Raw genomic sequence first — 9,514 nt, forward strand, 5'->3', positions numbered from 1 at the left:
AGTGACCCAGAGGACATCTCATGCCGTCCGCCGAGGAGCAAAGGGGGACATCTGGTACTACTGGAGCCATTGTGCGGCGAGGAAATCACCTGGAAGGACCCAGACACATCAGGACGGACCTGGCTATCGTCAACGAGGACATCCCTACAGCAGACGACTCGGAAGCTGTCATCAGCGGACTGGAGGAGAAGGACCTCGCGGACATCCTTACAGCGGACGACTCGGAAGCTGGCGTCAGCAGACTGGGGGACTTCTCGAGGCAGCAGAGGAGTCTACTTCTCTCTGATCAGATTCATCAGTTCCACCTTTGAAGGAAAGGCCGCATTTCCCCTCCCTATCAGCTGCCCTTGTTGGCGTATTCCGCTGAGGGGGGGGGGGGGGGGGGGGGGGGGCCCTGATGATTCAACAACACGCAAGGATGCTGCTTTCTGGCACTCAGGCTCTCACTCTGATAGTTTCTTCACTGTCATTGGAGGTTGTTTTCTGTTCCCAAAGGTTTAATGAAGGGGGACAGACACAGTATCAAAGGATGACAGTAGTTGTGTTTCAAATGTCTTATGTGTGTTGGTCTCGTGAGGCGAGACCAAAAGGGGGAATTGAAGGATTATTTGAATTATTTGAAGTATTAAAGTACCGTGTTATGGCAGGAAAGTTCAATCTAGTATATTCATTTTAAAGTCACCTTATATATATTCATGTGTGTTAAATTTGAAGGGACAAAGTATATTTTCCCTCCCCAATATATTGAGGTGAAGTCTTTGTGTTCAGAGAGGGATGTGAGCAGGGGACATCCTTATTTGGGGATAGCTCCAAAACGCTGGAATGTTTCCCTCATAAAAGAAGAGGGTGCGTTACACATGCTTAGGGCAAATGTGTGTGTTTTCATTGCAGTAAATATATGTGCTGCGTGATTACTGTTCAACTATACCTCTGTTTTTATTCTTTCATGTGTGGGTACTAAATGGCTACAAACGTTGTGGAGAAATTAGCTTAAACATGTTTTATTACTCTATATGAAATGGAAGCAGCCTTTATGACAGGGACGAGAGAGCTGGGGGAGGGGACATTCTTCTTAAGATTTTCAGCATGTCAATTATCAGGGAAATCTACTTGTTTTAAATAGAGGTGTGTGGTTAATTACTTTGTATTAATAATAACAGTATGTGTAAAGGAAGCTGGAAATATACAATGTGAAACCTTCTATTTAAAGTAAAGATGTGAACAATAGCTCAAACAAATGGAAAGGCTGCAGGACAAATGAGTGTGTTCTCTATATTGGGCCTGTGTGAAGTTTGACTATTTGAAAAGCATCTCTGATACTACTTAAGAGCATAGGTAATGTGTTCCTCGTTATTATTGATATGAAATTAATTTACATGTATTACGTATATTTAGCCAACAATAACAACTATATCTTAAAACATACTTTTAACTTGTGTGTGGTAACCTGAGGGGGGGAAGATGGACACAGGGACAAAGGGCCATAAAGGGGATGTGTGTGTGCTGGCTGCAAGATGTGAAATAAGATAAGGAAACTTGTTGTTTAGAGCAGGTTCGTACCAGACACCAAAAGGTATCTGGTTTTCGTCAAACTGAAAGAGACTTTTTGTTTCCGGGTTTCTTCTGCTGTGTCGCACTGATTGGGTGCGACAGGCCATGTGTTGGTCTCTCCCAATGAGATGACCTCTGGGGGAAAGCACGCACACACCTCCTCCTGTGTTTTTAGTATGAAAGCCTGTGTTTTCCTTTGGTTCGATCTCTTTTTCTTCAGGCTGACCAGAGAGTAAGACAGGAGAAAGAGAAGGAAGTACTTCCTTTGTATTTGTATTGTTACTTTGTATCATTAAAACAAGATTATTGTTTAACTTGCATTTTGGTGTTTCTTAATCCCTTCCTTTTTACGAATTTACCCAGTTTACCAAACGACACACGGAGACGAGGTTGGTTTTAAACATCCTCCTAATCTCCAACAATGCAAACAACTTTTTATCTTCTTTTAAAAACAGGTCATAATCTTATTGTTATACTTAAGAAATTGCTGCATATCACAGTCCTTATACTGTATCAGCTTGATTGAGTATTATCGTGTAGGTCCTTTTTATTTTACTGTTACTTTGGATGAGTTTTTCATGAGTCAGTCCAATTAATTTGTTTTCGTATCACACACGTAAGGGTAAGAGACAAACCTATTTAATAAATGCAATGCAATGGATGAGCTTAATGTTCACTGAAGTCAAAGATAACGTCATATCTAATATTTAAACAAATAATTTCCTTGTCACTAAAGCATTGACTATGCTATTCATGGACCTTAAATGCAGGCATTAAGTGACATGTTCCGTTGTACAGCCACAATAAGGCAGTTTCTCAAGTGTGAGGGTAATACAATTAAAAGAGGCATTGGTAATAATATTAAAAACAACAATGTTTGGGTCGTTCGGAGAAGGGACAGTGGAGGTTGAACCTGTAGGAAGTTGTACTTCCAAATATGGTCAGAAGAGAGCACGCCCAACACGTGAGACGCTGACGCAAGGATATTTAAGGAGACATGGAGGTTTACAGACAACAGACAACAAACAGTACAGGTAATTAACGTATTATGGTTTTAGATATAATTACATACTATTTAGGTTCTCGTTTGTTTGTCGATTTGGCTGTTTAGCGCAGTATAATTGTGTTTATTTTGCTGATTTGTATTTTAAATATTAAATCTAAAGGAATGGAATACATATATTTATATATATATATATACTGTATATCTTAGCTCTTAGCTTGACATGCTCGACGTTCAGTTAGCATATATGCTAACTGAACATGCTCGAGCATGATATATGTATATATCTTAGCTTGACAGATGGAATGTACTCTAATTTTTACAAGAATCTGATTTTGTGTAAGTTTTAAATATTAATTTCAGGTGTCTTTCACATTTGAAGGTTTTTTTATTTGATACATGTATTAGCTGCTATACTGTAGACATGTACATATGTATAATTATATTATTTTAAGTGTGGTTTAAAGTTAAATGATAGTTATTGGGTAGAGCCAAGTAACCCAGGTGGATGCAATCAGGTAATTAGGACAGAGCCTCTGTTTTTAGATGGGGGTTGTGGCCATGCTGTAGGCCTGACATTTAAACTAGCTGAAGGGCTTTCTGTTCGAACCACAGTGACATCTAGAGGTTGTTTTGTGCATAACATAAGTTAAACTTTTTTATTTTTTTTCAACAAGATATCAAGACACAAAATGTGCTCTACCAAATGGTGGCGCTGGCAGTTAAAGGGTTACCTTCTGAAAGTGAGGAAGAATGACCAGCTTTGTCCCATAGGATTATACAGGCCACTCCATTGCTGCTTGTTTAAAGAGCCTGTGACACGAGTTTCCCCCATCATCCAAACCCATCAATTTGAGTAAATATTGTCCCCTTGAAAACCGTTACTGAACTGATTTTGGATATTTGTACTTTGATAACCATTAATCTGCCCTTCAATGTTGACAATTTTCTAGATCTTCTCGGGGATTCTTCAAATCCCGCCAAATTATGTGTGACGTCATTGCGGGCACAGCGCTCCAGCTGCACCGTTCAGGATCCCAGCATCTGCATGTAAACGCACGATGGGGCACACAGCAGCAAGCTCAGACAGCGATGACAGTTTAAATTTGAACGTGTCTGAGAGCTCATATGAGGCTGAAGGATCGGTTTATTTTGTATCTGTTAGAAGTTTAGGAATTAGGTGCGTCAATATGGGCGATCATACGGTCATGTAGCCAGTGGTGGACTGGGACTAAAAATCATCCCGGGACTCTCGACCGGCCCACTTCGGTACCACTAGTAAATTGTCAACGGGGGGAGTGGGGGATGTGCTAGTGACTTATCCGACCGGCCCACTTCGGTACCGGCCCATCGGGATTCGTCCCGATGGCCAGTCCGCCACTGCACCCAGCCCAGCCCACGTAAACTGTCAACGGGGGGAGCCTCGCTGCGGGGAAACGGTGGACCTAGTGTTCCGATCGGAGTGGGAATAATAATAATAATAATAATCCGTGCATTTTATCCATTAATTTCCCCAACATTGTGGTAAAAAAAAACACACGTTTAATCCATGTTGGTGTACTACTACAACCAGTGGTATAGTGGGGATGTTTTTACTGGGTGGACGGGGTGGTGGGTGGACGGGAGACACTATGGACGCGCTCGTGAACTGTCAACGGGGGGGGGGGGGGGGGGGCTTGGGGACCTCTGTGTCGCCTGTCAGCGCAACTTACATGATGCCGTTTAGACAATATAATAATAAAGGGCGGTGCCGGCTGTCAGCGAACCGATCCGGCCTTTCTGCGCGACTATCACTCAAATGCGGGACATAGTCTCAATGTGTGGAACGCGGGACAAATAATAAAAATGCTGTGTGTGCAGTCCCGCACAGTGCGGGACACCTGGTCACCCTACACACACGGTTCTGCCCCTCACACACACACGCTTCAAATCAAGTTGCATAAATGCTTGAGCTACGTTTTTATTATAATACTGTGAAATCTGCCTATTATGTTTTCGTCATTATTACAACAAACACACACTTGCAACTGATAACACTGGCAATGATTTTAGATTTATTAGACTATTAAAAAAAGAAATCATGCTTCAAATAAGTGGGGGTACGGCGTACCCCCGCGTCCAACGCCCACTACACCACTGAAACTACAAAAAGCTAAGGTTTGTTTTCTCATCAGGAAATGCAGACCGGCTCAAACAAAAGATTTTTAAATCATCATCCTCACGATCATTTAATGTATCATATGTTCGCCGAATTGACATGAAAGCACTAATAAATGTAGTTTCATCCACTTGAGTTTACAACTACAAAAATAATCGATTTGTTTTTATATCACATCCGAAGGGAGGAAATTCAGCAGCTTTCATTACCAATTTGTAATCCTAATTTAATCATCATCTTCACCACGATCATTTATGTTTATGTTCGCCGAATTGACATGAAAGCACTGACAAATATGAATATACTGTAGTCAACTTCATTAAAACGTTATTAACGTGCCTAAACTCAGTAATTCACAATTTCTACGCATGACAACACACTTTGTCCGTGTTTGGCTCTCTTGCCACCAGTGGCGTTTTCTCCTGGATGCCAAGGGAAGCCAGGCTTCCCCTGTTTTTTCGGATTGTAGTTATAATTTTAATAAATAAATAAAAACACTTCGTTTAGTTTCGGAAATTCTTTGTTGTGTGTTGCTGTCGGCCCGTCTCTCCCCCATTCTCATTGAGTATTTTACAAAGAGTGAAACAGCGCCCCTCTAGATGTTATGGTGAAACACTAGATTGCACTCTCTGTTGCGAGAGGAGGCCAGCCGAAATTTGCTTCCCTTGGTGAAAAAAAATGGAGGGATTGACCAATCAGATGAGGCTCACGTCATGCCCCTGCCAACCTGTGATTGGTCAGGGCCATGCCAAGGGAAGCCAGAGGCGGCTGGCTTCCCTTGCCTCACAATCCAACAAATCGCATCAACTGAGTGGTGCAGTGACGCGTCCCAAAAAGCGGAAGTAAGCTGCACCCGGTTTCCCTCGACAAAATAGCAATGGGATTTCTCCATAGGATTTTGGAAAATAGCTCGAAAAAAGGTCAGTGGAAAACGAACCTGTTAGGTAAATGCACGTTTTGTTCAGTCGGATAATATCCACATGTCTACCCTACTTTTATAATTTTCGAATCATAAATCTAATCGATACAAGATAGATAGCGTCACTGCACCACTCTCACCGCCGTTAGAAAGTAGCAAGCAACGAAGCAAGTGCAATTATGGAGGGTGGAGATTTGGAGTATTTAATCAAAAATAATTGTACTAAACTTGCGCTGCAGCAGCAGCAACAACAAATACAATCTGATGACAGGCCAATGCCCAAACTGGAGCTGTGTACAGCGAAGAACAAAGGAGCGAACCGGACGTAAAACGTTAAAGGTCTCCTGATTTAGTTTGTGAATGAATGCTTATTAGAGTTTCGGCTGGAGAGTGCGTGCGGACCTGTCGGTCAGATAACAGGCGTGTGTAAGTCTTGCATCTGTATGATACAAATGTGTGTAAAATGATACCGGGCGCTGTAATCATTCATCTGGTTACGTTATTACATTGACCACCAACCCCCCCCCCATCCCAAAAGAAAGGACATACTATTGGCTTCCCCTAATTTTTTCACCATGCCACGCTACTGCTTGCCGCACAGTGAAGCGTTCCCGCATTGACGTCACTTCCGGCTTCCCCCAAAACTTAAAAATGAGTCGAAGGAATTTCCCCGCGATGTTCGAAATTATTGATATTTATCGGAACGGTATCGCACCTTCTTTTTTAAACTAACGGTTCGAGATTACTAGTAGTCCAATATTTATTATAAAATTGCACAACAGTTGTTGGGATGCTGTCACAGGCTCTTTAAGTGACTTTAATATTGGAAATAGTTAACTCCTTAAAGAGCCTGTGACACGAGAGAGCGGCAAACATGGACAAAGTGTGTTGTCATGCGTAGAAATGGTGAATTACTGAGTTTAGGCACGTTAATAACGTTTTAATGAAGTTGACTACAGTATATTCATATTTGTCAGTGCTTTCATGTCAATTTGGCGAACATAAACATAAATGATCGTGGTGAAGATGATGATTAAATTAGGATTACAAATCGGTAGTGAGAGCTGCTGAATTTCCTCCCTTCGGATGTGATATAAAAACAAATCGATTATTTTTGTAGTTGTAAACTCAAGTTGATTACACTACATGTATTAGTGCTTTCATGTCAATTCGGCAAACATATGACACATTAAATGATCGTGAGGATGATGATTTCAAAATCGTTTGTTTAAGCCGGTCTGCATTTCCTGAAAACAAACCGATGCTTTTTGTAGTTGTAGACTCAGTGGTGTAGTGGGCGTTGGACGTGGGGGTACGCCGTACCCCCACTTATTTGAAGCATGATTTATTTTTTTAATAGTCTAATAAATCTAAAATCATTGCCAGTGTTATCAGTTGCAAGTGTGTGTTTGTTGTAATAATGACGAAAACATAATAGGCAGATTTCACAGTAATTATAATAAAACCATAGCTCAAGTATTTATTCAACTTGATTTGAAGCGTGTGTGTGTGAGGGGCAGAACCGTGTGTGTAGGGTGACCAGGTGTCCCGCACTGTGCGGGACTGCAGACACAGCATTTTTATTATTTGTCCCGCGTTCCACACATTGAGACTATGTCCCGCATTTGAGTGATAGTCGCGCAGAAAGGCCGGATCGGTTCGCTGACAGCCGGCACCGCCCTTTATTATTATATTGTCTAAACGGCATCATGTAATTTGCGCTGACAGGCGACACAGAGGTCCCCCAAGCCCCCCCCACAGCTGGAGTGCTGTGCCCGCAATGACGTCACACATCATTTGGCGGGACTTGAAGAATCCCGAGAAGGTCCAGAAAATTGTCAACATTGAAGGGCAGATTAATGGTTATCAAAGTACAAATATCCAAAATCAGTTCGGTAACGGTTTTCAAGGGGACAATATTTACTCAAATTGATGTTTGGATGATGGGGGAAACTCGTGTCACAGGCTCTTTAAATTGTATTCTATTTTATTCACCTATAGACAAACACAACACTCCATGTCACAATTGGCTATTATGCTCTTACTAACTTTTCTTCATACTGCTTGGGTCTGCTTCCGAAGCAGACCCATGGGAATGACTGTGGTGTCTTCATGATAATGGTGAGTAAGGATAAGGCTGTGATATGGCACAATTGATTGCTCCTTAACACCTTTCATTTGTAAATACATGCAATAGTGATTCACCACCACTTAAACCTGACAAACATTCTGTTTGAATCCCAATGTTCTCTCACTTTATGCACTTGCAAATAAAAAGGTGTGCAATAATAAAAGGATTTAAGGAATGTTCACGCCTTGAAGTATTATTTGAATTAGTTGAAGTATTAAAATAACGTGTTTATAGCAGAAAGTTTGATATAGTGTATTTCTGGTATATTCATTTTAATGTCACCTCATATATTTGTGTGTGTTAAATTTGAAGGGACAAAGTACATTTTTCCTCTTTAAATATAGAAAGGCTTTTCATAAATTCCTGAAACAATGTCCCATTACTTAGTAATAATAAATATAGCGCAATAGTCTTTTCTTCCACTTTTATGTGTAATCAAAAGGGTGGTTTTTTGGCTATCTGTGGTTGAGAATAATACAAATGACCTTTGACATCTGCTTTGCAGTTCCCAGACCTCTGAAGAGGCCCTGAGTCTCTGGCTTCCTCTGTTAAGTGCTAAAACTATTATTGATTAAGCCAAAGGACATTTTCCTCAAATATAATGCAGTTAAAGTCCTGTTAATTAGTGATTCATGTCCAGCATGCATTAGTTAAGAAACGATAAGGGTGTTGGTGTGTTGAAATGTACGTGCGTTTCCTGCAAGACTCTTATCAGATCAGGAGATGATTGGGTCACACACAAGTTAGAGAGACAATGGTCCTTCTGATTCTAAAGTAAGCTGACTTTGGGGTGAAGGGAAGTTCAGGGAAGGCCTTAGGCCAGGGGTGGGGAACCTTTTTCCTCTCAAGGGCCATTTACATTTTTACAATATCCTCTGAGGGCCGTACAAGTTATTGACCTCTGCTTAAACATACTAAAATCACAGCCCATTCATTTGACCTTTCTCTCATGCTGTGCAAAGAAAAAGAAACCTCTTAATCCAGATATCTTGACTCGCGCATGCATGCACGTGCACGTGCACGGTTTTGGCATGACCACCACAACAGAAAGATATGGATACAAGATGTATGCAAATGTATTTAGTTTCCTATCCATGTGAACATGATTTAAGTGGTGGGGGGCCTAACATCTTCTAAGGGGGGTCTTCACCTCCTCTAGGGGGGTCCGGGGGGCATGCTCTCCCGGGAAGATTTTTTTTAAATGTTGAAGTTAAAAGCATAAATCTGGTGCACTTTGAGAGTAACATTAAGAGATCTATGGATACATCTCTCAACATCCATATGAAACAGAACTGTAAGCATATTTATTTTTCTTTATGGATATTTTACAAATCACTCCCCTTTCAAACTGTATTCGTGTTTATTAATAACAACTTTATGTTAATGTCATATAGTATTTTATACCTGTTTACTTTATTCTCTTATTTGTTTTATAACTATAATGATCATATAAAGATGTGCCTTTACCTCACTGGTTGTGGAAAAAGCTTCTTATATTCGTTAGCATAGCTAGCTAACCAAATGCTTATAACAACAAAGCTATTGACTGTATGATCAGTATGACAGATGAACAGATCGCCACTGGGCTTTCAACTAAAGACACAGCCACGCAAAAACAGCGGCATGTGTACGACTCCTTATGGGTACTGCGCTTTTTGGAAGTGCCGGAGCGACTTTCTGGTGCTGTCCGGCAGAACTGCACCCCTGTCAAACGAGACATATGCCACGTGATGACACGTTAGGCTCGTGTTG

Source organism: Notothenia rossii (genome assembly GCF_949606895.1).
Source record: "Notothenia rossii genome assembly, chromosome: 5".
Lineage (NCBI taxonomy): Eukaryota > Metazoa > Chordata > Actinopteri > Perciformes > Nototheniidae > Notothenia > Notothenia rossii.